This window comes from Mirounga leonina, unplaced genomic scaffold, assembly GCF_011800145.1.
Source record: "Mirounga leonina isolate KUSES-001 unplaced genomic scaffold, KU_Mleo_1.0 Mir_154, whole genome shotgun sequence".
Classification (NCBI taxonomy): Eukaryota; Metazoa; Chordata; class Mammalia; order Carnivora; family Phocidae; genus Mirounga; species Mirounga leonina.
This window is the reverse complement of record NW_023270389.1, coordinates 45,601,458-45,614,059: the sequence shown is the minus strand read 5'-3', so window position 1 is coordinate 45,614,059 and position 12,602 is coordinate 45,601,458. Positions and strand designations below refer to the sequence as shown.

Genomic DNA, 12,602 nt, shown 5'->3' with positions numbered 1-12,602 from the left:
AAATACACAAAATAATAGAAATTGTTACATACTTTTCACCTAATTAAATGTTGATTCACTATCCCATTCCCTCACACAACTATTTCATACATCCCTCTTTTCTCATCCCTTATTTGATGACCTTCTTTTTACTGTACTGAGAGTAGCAATCAGAAGAGAACTTCCATGAACTCCCACCACGATATCTATTAACCTAGCCACATGCCCTGCCTTTACAGTGAAGGGATCATTTGGGCATAGCTAAGGCTAACTACTCACATGTACCTAATCAAAAACACAGCTCCTGTAGCTATTCCCTCTCTCTACTCCATTGCCAACATTCCTCTTTTACTGGATCATTCCCACCTGCAAACAAACATACTGGTATATATCTCAAACCTCAAGTTTTTGCTCAAATGTTACCTATCAGAGAAGCCTCCCATGACCACCTTATATAAAATACACACTCTCTGTCACTCTTTTCATTCTGCTTCATTTTTCCTACTAAGACATGATCTCTGTGTTTTATTTCCTACTTGAATAGGCTCAATATATTTTCCTAAACAATAATAGTCTGCATCCTAAGAATTCTTCTCATATTTATTTCTTTCAAAATTATATGGATTTATAGATAAAAGTATAAGTATGCTGTATTTACAGTTTTATATATTTTAAATTTAGGATTATATCATCCTTCTGTTCCATGTCATCAATGTTCTTCAAAATCACAGGTTCTAATGATTACATAATATTCTGCCTATATCCCATAATTTAGTTAACCATTTCTCTACTATTGATTATGCTCTTTCAAATTTTCTTCTATTATTAAATATATAAATACAAATATATATATATATATATATTTATATAAAATGTCTGATTACTTCTTTAGCATAGATGTCAATAACTACAGGGCCAAGGAAATGGACTTTCAACCAGTATGTTTTGAGCAATCAATAACCACTAAACACCCTGCTAGGATTTAGACATACAAAGATGAATAATAAGCTAAAGTATCTTGTCCTTAAGGAATTCATGGTCTAGAAAAGACAATCAAATAAAAAGCAAGAGAGCTTGGGGTTATAGGGGGGCCTTATGGTTCTATAGTCCACCAGAATTCAGTAAGAGCTCTTTTTCAAAAAGAAAATAATTACTTGATGAAAGGGATAAGGTTTTTTCTTTAAACTCTGGAGATTCTACTTGATTCTCCTACTGGGGCTTTTCCCAGGCTTCAAACAGTCTCAGATTGTGATACAATATCCTGAACACCATAGATATAATCAGAGTCAAAAGAGCCAGGCATTTGAACTGCAGTTTGGACAAACTGGAGAATCTTTTCTTGCTTTGGATCTCACTCAAAACTTACAGGCTGGGAGTACCATTTATTAAATGAGTTGGAACAGAGCCCCAGTTGTTATAAAATGCTTCTAAAATTGAGACACCCATGAAATATTATGTCACTTTCTTAATGGTAGGGGACTGAACACTGTAGTAATCTGATCTTCACTTCTGAGAAGATGTCAGCTGAAGACTCCCAGAAAGTTTACTCACTTAAAGTCCTTTCTATCTTTGCAGAACTTATCACCTATCCAGCATTACTTATGTGTATGTTCGTGACATTTAGTTTAGCAGATAATACTGTTCTCAAAAACTTGTATACTTCTATCTTCAGACTGTACTTATCTTCCAAATTCTAATTTTACATCTTTTAAAGATTTATTTGGGGGGGCAGTGTGCAGGGCCCCATTTGGGGCTTGAGCCCACAACCCATGAGATCATGACCTGAGCCAAAACCAAGAGCCAGATGTTCAACCGACTGAGCCACCCAGGCACCCCCAATTTTACATTTTCAATTGCTTGTTAAACATCCACTGCTATGGCACCTGGGTGGCTCAGTCAGTTAAGTGTCTGCCTTCAGCTCAGGTCATGATCCCAGGGTTCTGGGATCGAGCCCCATGTTGGGCTCCCTACTCAATGGGGAGTCTGCTTCTCCCTCTGACTCTGCCCCTTCCCCCCTACACATGTGCTCTCTCGCTCTCTCTCTCTCTCTCAAATAAATAAATAAAATCATAAAAAAAAAAAATCTCCTAGATATTCTATGGGTCTCCACAATTCCACGGGTCTAAAATAGAACTCATTTTCCCCAACCATGTCTTCCCTATTTTTGTTAATCGAACTACCTGCCTCCATATTCAGGTTAAAACCTAAGTCATCTTGACTCCTCCCTCTTCCTTCACCTAATCAGTGGTCAAACTACTTTCATCATGAATCAGTCCCCTTCCTTCCTCCTTACTTCCTACAATTCACTCTTCTTATCATTGATTTTGTTACAAGTATAGTCTCCAATCTAACCTCCCGCTCTGCCTACCACCAAACTTTATTTTTCCTGCAATAAAGAGCTGTCTGTATCATGTTCCTACTTAAAATCTTTCACTACTTGTGTTGGATCAAATTCTCTTTCTAGTTTCTTATCTCCTACTGCTCCCTCTTCATAAAATGCTTCCTTTAGGCTAAGACTACTTCCTGTTCTTTAAATATGCCCCTTTCTTTACACTGTAATGCCTTTAGTACTTTCATTCATCTTTCCACTGCTCCATTTCCACAATCAAAACTCCTCATCAATATATGCATGGCTAGGGGTGCCCAGGTGGCTCAGTCGGTTAAGCCTCTGCCTTCAGCTCAGGTCATGATCCTGGTATCGAGCCCCGCACTGGGCTCCCGGCTCTGCAGGGAGTCTTCTTCTCCCTCTCCCCCTCCCACTGCTCATGCTCTTTCTCTCTCTCAAATTAATAAATAAAATCTTAAAAATATATATATGCATGGCTAAATTCTCCCATTTTCTATAAGCTCATTGATGGCAGTTACTGTGTTTTGCCGAGTCCTTAAGTCCTGAGTTCATAACATTTGCTGGCATATAGTAATCACTGAGTAAATATTTGACAAATTGAACTATTTTCCTTCTAAGGTTGAGATGATATGCCTTCCCCTCTTTAAAATTTTCTCTTTTCTTCCAGTCAAAAAAACTTCTTCACTCTTCAGATTTACTTTAACATGCTTTACATTTCAATGATATAGTATGTTTTCCTCTGCATAATATTTAGGGGGATTGTCATGTGCTAAAAATTAAGCTAAAATGCTTAAATAAGCATTTTTGTGCTAGGAAGGTGGGAAATAGCTACTGGGCACATTAATAACTTTAATATATTACATAGGAATAATTCTTACTGGAAGCCAACTTTGCACATCTGTAATGAATATTCTGGACTGCTCAAAAAACTACATTCCTATTGTATTTTCAGAAGCTTAAACAAAAACATTCCTCAACTGTGCCTGACATCATGCACCTGAATGTGAATCACAATATAAAATTTACCCATTCCACAAGTCTTCTTTCTATGGAACAAAAATCAGAACAGCTAAGAAATCTCCAGGGATATACACTAGGAATGACAAGAATGATAAACCTTGTCCAGTTAGTAAAGGACAGTCTTTGAGCCACTTGACTTGTGTTCAAATTAACTCTAAGAGGACCTAGGGATGCCTTAGTTCATATCAAAACATTACCCAGGAATAGAGTCTAGAGACCATTAGAATCCTTGGAAGTTACTCCAAATGAATTCATCCCAATGAGAGACTATGGACTCTGAAAAACAAACTGAGGGGGGATGGGTTAGCCTGGTAATGGGTATTAAAGAGGGCACGTACTGCATGGAGCACTGTGTGTTATACGCAAATAATGAATCATGGAACACTACATCAAAAACTAATGATGTAATGTATGGGGATTAACATAACATAATAAAAAAAATTTTTTTTAATTAAGAAAAAAATTAAGAATACCCAAAGGAAAGAGTGCGATGAGCTGACATAGCTGTAACTCCAGAGAATTTCACAAATATAATTGCAAATGAAAGGCATTCCTTTTATTTCTTGAACTCTTTTATATAGTACTCTCAAAACAAAGTCTTTGAACTTTTATGGAGATATTAACATAAAGTCTCAAAGCAGCCAGAAAATTGGGGAATGTCAAGTCAAAAGGAAACATTTTGATCCATGTATGTAAGAAACCCATACTGGATGTACTTATACATCCCTTAAGAGTGATTTGTGTAGCTTAGTTTTTTTCCTGCTGTGGAAATCAGTGTATTCTTTACAATAAAAATGATTATACTGCCCTGAATTTCACATTTGAAGAAACAGATTACATTATAATCATATTGACTACATAGCAATTCGATGTTGTTCTCAGGAATAACTCTTCTCTTTCCACAATAGTACAATATCTTTAAATTATTACCTTTTTGCTTAGCTAGGTTAGTGGATAACTGAAAATTTAAAATAAATATTGACCAGTAATTTATATCTTAGTGAAACTGTTTGTCTATCTCATTGGGGATGTATGTTCTGGAAAAGAAAAATGTTTCTTTTTTCCAAAAGAAGTTAACATATAATGTTATATCTTTATAAAAGCTCTCTATGTGATACTTGAGTTTGAATTTCTAATCATTTTAAATCTTAAGTAATCACTAAAATTATCTAGAAAAGGAATACATTAGATATGAACTAAGACAATGGCCACTAACAAGCCTCAAGAAGTTATTGAGCATTTGAAATGTGGCTAGTGAAACTAAGGAACTAAATATTTTATTTTACTTTAATGAATTAAAATTTAAATTGAAAAACTAAAGAAGTACTAATTTTTCATACCAATGACAAGTTGATATGATAATATTTTGGACATAACTGAATTAAATATTAAAATTAATTTTAAATTTTTTAAAAATTACATACATCATATTTTTGTTGGACAGCTCTGCTTTAGAATGATACTTGGTTTTGTTATGTAGGCTTCATTCTAGACTGTTATTTGTAAGATTGTGACTTTGTTCTAAAGGTCTTCCATGAACTTTGCTTCCTGGCAGAAGTTATTAAAAACAAAATTCAAGTTGCTTTAATTTACTAAGGATCAGGAATCAAATGAAAATCTACTCCAAAAATCTATAAATTATTGTCTTTGTTCAAATATATATATACACAAAGTTTATAAACAAAGTTTTTGCACATCTGTATAAATATATTGAGATATATATATTAGAAACTTGTCCCACAGGTTTGCTAATAGTCTTTCTCAAATCACTGACTGATTATCTGATTCTTAAACTAGTTTTGGCAGAAGAGGACTAAAGAGAATCATTGTCAAAATGTCCATATTTAAAAATAAACCTCACAAAATCAGATACTTTAGGTTGATTTGTGTAAAACTCATGCACCGATTTTTAAATTGGGGGCAATGGGATTTGGACCAAAACACTAAAAACAAACTATTCTCCATAGTTCCAAACTTTAAAAAAGTAGCCCTTTAAAAAAAAAGTCTTAACATTTTATGTTTTGACTTGAATACCAAATGGAAAAAAAAGTAAAATAATATTCCATAAAACATCTATAATGGAGAAATTTAGAATTGATTAACTTGAATCTATGAAAAGCCTCATTAATTCGACACTTTTATTGGTAATAAGACACATTACTTGTATTAACTCAGTGGATATCTACTCTAAGTCAAGCACTAAGACAGTATTGTCACATACACTATGTTATCTACTCTTCACATCAGTTGAGGAGGTAGGTATCGTTTTTAGCACATTACCTTGCCAGAGCACTAAATCATGAAAACCACTTTCCTAAGGTCACATGACGACTAAGTGAAGGAGCAGAGACTGCAACTCAATTCTGCTTGGCCTGAGAGTTCATGCAAACTCCAGTGAGGCATTTTATTACCTTCATCAACTTCTGTGACTGCAAGCAAGTAGCCTGTCAGAGGAAAAAAGGTTCTCATTCTTCAAGATGTCCACAGAATATTGTTCATTCTTCTATTGTAGCATTTGTTGAGTTGTGTTGTAATTTATGTTTCCTCCCACTAGATCTTTGTTCCTTGAGGAACTCAGTAAGTGTTCCATTGTAGTTTGGTTAATGAAGGGATAAATGAATGGATAGTGAGTAAATGGGTGAATGAGACTGCAAAGCAATCTTGACACAATCTAGGCATGCTTTCTGTGTTAGCCTGAGCTTTACTCAAGCCTAGCCCATCTCCTTTCAAGTAATACAATTCCAGAGCTAAGTCTCCTAAAAGTACAAGTGCTTATATATGTATATTCTTAGTGGTATATAAAACTAACTCCCTCCAGTTCTTATATCTCTGTACCTCTCTCTGTCTCTTTGTCTCTTGGTCTCCCTCTCTTTCTCAATCCTGGCATGCTGTCAGCTTTAATACTTAATAAAAAAGAAAACAAACATGGCTATGGAAATATATCTCCTAAAACCACATAAACCTGCACACATACGAAAATGTAAAGTGAGAAGGGCCTGACTTAATTTTGTGTTTTTACTTGAACTCTGAAATAGAACTTATTTATATCAGTAGGCATATTCTTGCTCAGTATTTTGATATTCACTTTATCTTTATAATTTGACTGATGGTTACAATTTACTAAGCTGCCAAAGACACTTCAGATAGAAAAAAATGTGTACTGGAAAAACAGAAGCATGTGAACTTTTACAGTAAATGTTGCTCCTGGAATTAAAGAAAGAAAGAAAAAAAAAACTGTAACCTCAGAGTTACAGTGATAATTGTGTTAAAAAAAATAAATTCCTGAAAAGCAAGATAAAATAAGAATGAACAGAAATCTTATCAGTCAAGGGAGTAATAAAACAGAGATTATCATGCTGTCTTTTCTAAATACAAGACAATGTGGGAGTGGCACTGAAATAAACTGAACCTTTAAACCCTGAGAGGAGTTGGAGAAAAATGAGGTCCCTATCCAAAACCTAATGGGAAAATGCTCATCAAACAAGGGCTCAGAGGACTATGAAGGCTAATCTCAGAGCAGGCCCTCACCCATCCCTTATTATTTCTTTCCTAGTCAATTCATACAATTCTAGTCTCATCATCCATTTTCACTGAACTACTGTTTATACCAGTTGTTTCCCAGATAAGCCTAACTCCAAGCAATGAAAAAATGAAACTTTTCTGGTAGGCTCATGCCTAAGTCCAAAATAAGTATTAGTGGCCTTATAATACTTACCCTTATTCTAATGTAACTATAACCTACTAAGCCTTGCTTCAAAGCCAGACTGTATTTTTCCTTTGTGTGAACACCCACTGCTCAAATGTCTTATTTGTGTCATTCATCCTTTACCTATAAAATTTAGGAATGAAACTCAGTCTTAAGCTGAACAAAAGTTTATAACCCTCAGTTCTCTTTCTTTTTTTTTTTTTTTAAAGATTTTATTTATTTATATGACAGAGAGAGACAGCGAGAACAGGAACACAAGCAGGGGGGGTGGGAGAGGGAGAAGCAGGCTTCCCACTGAGCAGGGAGCCCGATGTGGGACTCGATCCCAGGACCCTGGGATCACGACCTGAGCCGAAGGCAGACGCTTAACGACTGAGCCACCCAGGCGCCCCACCCTCAGTTCTCTTTCTTAAAACACAGTTGTATGATTCTATGACCAGGAAAACAGAAGGTACATGCGGAAATCATTACATTGCATTGAACCTAAACTAAAGTTGCATCCAAGCAAGTATAAAATAAATCAGAATGACTGTAGAATCCTAATGCATTAGTGACATTTGGTCTTCATCACTTGTAGAAAATATGGCAGGGATATACTGAGGGATAATCGGAGTATTTCTTTTTTTTAAAAAAAGATTTTATTTATTTATTTGAGAGAGAACGAGCAAGGGGGAAGGGCAGAGGGAGAAGAAGAAGCAAGCTCCCTGCTGAGCAGGGAGCCCCATGCAGGGCTGGATCCCAGGACCCTGAGATCATGACCTGAGCTGAAGGCAGATGCTTACCCAGCTGAGCCACCCAGGTACCCAATCGCAGTATTTCAGAGCCCAAATTTCAAATCTCTATAATCAAAATAAAAGATATTACATTCCAGGCAGTCCACCATGCTGCCCTTTACTAGTTTGGAGAAGGTGGAATCCAAATCAAGGCATCAAAAAACGGTTGACCTTGCTTTCAGATGCATTAAAAGCTAACAATTACAACCATTTCCAGGCTTTCAGATTATCACCTGTCAGTAGTAAGAGTCTAACTCTTCAACAACTGATCTTTCAATTTGTTAGAACTTTCATGTTTGGTCTTAGGAGGAGATTAGTTCACTTCAATTTTAAATAATCATAAAGGATACACTATATACCAGCCATTCAATATCTTGATTAATAAATCAGAAAATGATATGCCTTCACACTACTTAGAGAATTCCTTCCTTTGTCCTTCAAGGATTCTGTACCTTTTTATTGCGACCTTTTCTTTTCCCACCAAATTAAGGCATTGCCCTGGTCCCTGGCTGGGATTCCTGATCTCTCCTAACATGACTTCCTTGTTTGCCCAGAGAGAAAGAGCCAGAAGAGGGCAGGGTTGTGGGCCTTGCGGCCAGCCACTCATCATCTGCTTATTCAAGGATTAGGCAGGCTTTCTTTCTCCTTGTTTTCCTTGGGCTATGACCCTTCTCTGTCTTTCCTTAGTACTCCTCAGATTCAGCCTGGCCATTAAAATCTCTGTCTTCCTTTCCACTCTAACACTCACATAATGGATTTTATATACTCCCCAGCACATTTCGTATTATCTTTGTTATTGGGTACTTGAAGGAGATTATAATGTTGTGATTGTGTAATGTATATTTTATTTTATGTGTTAAAAATGTATTTATACTACTTATGTAATTTTAGGTCTTGGCAAAAAAAAAATATCAACACGATGCATTTTTTACCAATAAAATCATTATAATTTATGAACATTATAATTTTACAGGGAAGTTTGAGATAGATGAATTGTATGGGTTGTTTTAGAGCTAATAGTCATTAAACAAAACTTGTGAACGAAGATCTAGATTATCTCACAGGAGGAGACTCATATGTATCAACAGACTAGATAAATGAGGGTTTTCAAAAATCAACATGAATATAGAAGGATAGAGACCTGGTTTAAAGTTTATATGAGGAAATCTGACCTACTGAGCTGGTGACTGCACCTGAATTCAATAATATGATACGACTGCCAAAGCCCGGGATCAGCCTCAAACACCAAGACAGGCTCCAGGACACGGCTCCAGAGGAGGACCCCATGTATAATCTGGTGATGAAGACCAGTGCTATCAAATCCCTAACTGGGCTTAGTTCATTTCAGATTCTGACATCTGATGGAATAATTGGACAAATAACAAAGTTAATACCAATACCAAGACTCCACAATTCTTCCTGACACTTTTTCAAGGCCTAAGAATAAAGGCAGCTTCTTGAGAACTGCTCTTGATCAATTTGGATTGAGAAGAAACTCTTAATTTCCCATACATTCATTTTGCTCAACATGAGGTTGATAGTTTTCTCTAGGAGTTCTGGTTTTATATCAAGAAACATTCTCCCAAGGAAAACATTTTGACCTCCATCCTTACCATCACCTAAAAACTGACAGAATCAGATGCAGTATTTATTATGGGGAATAGTTATCCTTTGGTTGGGTAATGAGCATGTATGAGGTGAATCCAGGCATCACGGGTCAATGAATTCCTCTTCTTAAATGTTATTTTGTCACATGTAACTGCATTATTTACTCTGCAATGACTCCTGTGTTTACCCTTTGGAACATTCCCACACATGCACACTTTGAAAAGAAAATTAAGACTTCTATCATCATAATCCATACCCACCTCTTTCTGGTCTATATTCTGCTTTGAAAAAGTAATCTAATAGAATACTCTTCTATACTCTCTTTCCTTTGAAGTACACATATGAAAGATTGTTAAGAAATCATCTAGCTTTTTGCTTCTGGATAGGGTATCAGGGTGGATAGCTAGAAAAGAGCCAAGCATTTCTACACAGGGCCATCCATTCTCTTTACTCCCTGAGGATTTAGGATTAAATGTCCCTCAGAGAATTCAAATGGTCTAGCAGAAAACTCCAGCAGCAAATCAAAATTTTAAATGGTGCTTCGTTCAAACTCCAAGAAGTTTCAACTTTAACAATAAAAATAATCAAAACACCACCTACAAATACAACTACAGTATGAACACTACTTTTCAATCCCCTAAAAGGCATCTTGTCCTTATATCTCTCCAAGGTGTTTGTGAGGTGACACTTAAATAAGCTTACCAGAGTAAGTAGTGAGAACATATGCAGAGCAATAGGAACAATTTTTATTTATAATTAACTTCGTCATTTGCTACTCAGTAAATTTAGGTGAGCCAATTACTCAAAGTGATCAGAGGTAGCAGTGAAAGCCAAAATTTTCAAGGAATAAATTCATTTCATTGAGGATGAGATCAGCCCTAGTACATCTGTCTTTAATTCTCTACACCCCTACTTTGAAATAAAATACAAAGACAAATTCTATAAATAAATGTAAATTTGATTAGATTAATTAGGTTATTTAAATCAATATTTAGAAAGAAAGTAGCAGAATGATAAAAAGGACACCAGCTCTGGCATTAAAAACCTCCAGTTTTGAGACCAGCTTTGGTCCTTGCCAGTTTGGTGACCTGATGAAGTCTTGTTACCTAATAATACCCCAAAGCTTGAGTATCCTCATTTGTAAAAAGGAATATTACTATTTGTGTGGGTGTGAATTGAGAGAATAACTTTAAAATACATGCAAAATCACAAGGCACATATTCCACAATTGCTGGTCATTTATGGCAGGATTACCTGGTGATTGTTTCCCTTAAAAAAACTCTGGGGTACTACAGGTAGTAATAATCGCTAACATTCCTCAAGCCCTTACTTTGGGTCAAACACTGGTTCTACTATTCTTGGAGCTTTTACATGTATTATGAGTTACATGTAATGGACTCCGTATCTCACCTTCTTCCCTTAATTAAATATAAGCCATTCCTCCTGTAAAAGTGAATTTATACACTTCTATATATATGCATTTGTAAGAAAGAAAACTTAAATAGAAATAAAAGCGGCTGTCTTCAGTTGAATCATGTCCAATACCAAAAATGTAAATCACATCTTTCATAGTTTCAGTGTTTCTATATTTGCAGTTTATATATAATCCCTTCCCTTTTCTTTTCTAGTCATTTTTTTTTTGCTTTTTCTTAATTTCTTTCTGTTATACATCAGTTTGGTTTTTAAAATTCATATAGATTGTCCTATAAATCTAGAAATAAAAAACATACTTTTACATAGTAACATGATTTAGAATATGAGAAATTAGATAAAGTGTATACAAAATTGTCATCATAAATTGCTCTTCTAAAATCAGCACTATCTTGGGGTGCCTGGGTGGCTTAGTCATTAAGCATCTGCCTTCGGCTCAGGTCATGATCTCAGGGTCCTGGGATCAAGCCCCGCATTGGGCTCCCTCCTCGGCGGGAAGCCTGCTTCTCCCTCTCCCACTCCCCCGGCTTGTGTTCCCTCTCTCGCTGTGTCTCTCTCTGTCAAATAAGTAAATAAAATCTTAAAAAAAAAAAAATCAGCACTATCTTGTCCTCCTCTTTTTAACCATCTTGGCCTGTCTGGCCATGGTTTCTCATACTCTCCTTTGGCAGTTAATCCTAACATCAGCTGTTCCTACACTACAGCAAAACATTTTTTTCCCTTAACCTCAGCCTGCTGCAGTTTGCCTATTTACTCTTCTATTTCTGTTAAAGAATTGCAATAATTGGACCTTACCCCCATCTTCTTCATAACTATCTTGTTGCTATGTGATGATGCTTTTCTAATATTTTTACTCTTATTCCTGCTTTTTTTAAGGTCAATTTTACTAATAGACTTTGCAAAGGGAAATTAAATTGTGTGTAAAGCTTTTCAGTTTTAGGGACCAACTATCTATATGAAAAAAATGTATTTTTTTACAATAATCCTATTATTGTAAAACTTCCTTTTTCTTTACATTTCAAATGTTTGACTAACTGCTTTTTGTTCTTTAAAACAAAAACATATAGATAGGGGACGCCTGGGTGGCTAGTCGGTGAAGTATCTGCCTTTGGCTCAGGTCATATCTTCAGGGTCCTGGAATCAAGCCACGGGGTCAGGCTTCCTGCTCTGTAAGGAGTCTGCTTCTCCCTCTCTCTCTCTGCCTCTCCCCCCAGCACTGCTCCTGCGTGCTCACACCCTCTCTCTCTCTCATAAATAAATCTTTAAAAAAAGAACATATAGATAAAAGGCTTAAAAGCATATCACTGCTATACCATTTTCTAAAAATCAGAAAGTTTTATAGTTTCCTATAAAGAATGTGACCTGAGACAGGACTTTGCACTGCATATTTACAAAGCTCTGTGTGATTTGAATACCATTTGTTGACATTTGTCTTCCCTTCTTTTCCCCAGAGAGAAAGCTCAGATACTTTTCAAGTTACTTCCTTGTATTCCAGATGAAAGATGATAAAGGAAAATGAAATTAATATTATAAATTTAATGATTTAAGTTTAGTGATTTTTTTTCTAAGTTTTTCTTGGAAAATTTTAAATTGCTTTTTAAGTTACCTATATCTCTATAAGAAAAATAGCTAAGCCTAGTGTAATGTTAACGGTCAATTATTTAATTTACTTAAAACTAAATTTACTTTTCTTGTTTTCAAAATTATTACAAATGCAAAAAATTATTAACTTTAAAAA

The 12,602-nt window shown here is 35.5% G+C and overlaps 1 protein-coding gene across 2 annotated transcripts in view; it reads right to left on the bottom strand.

Moving 5' to 3' along the window:
• Positions 1 to 12,602, bottom strand: part of HMCN1 (hemicentin 1) — a 482,021-nt gene that overhangs the window by 347,918 nt on the left and 121,501 nt on the right. The gene's annotated exons all lie outside the window — the stretch shown is intronic.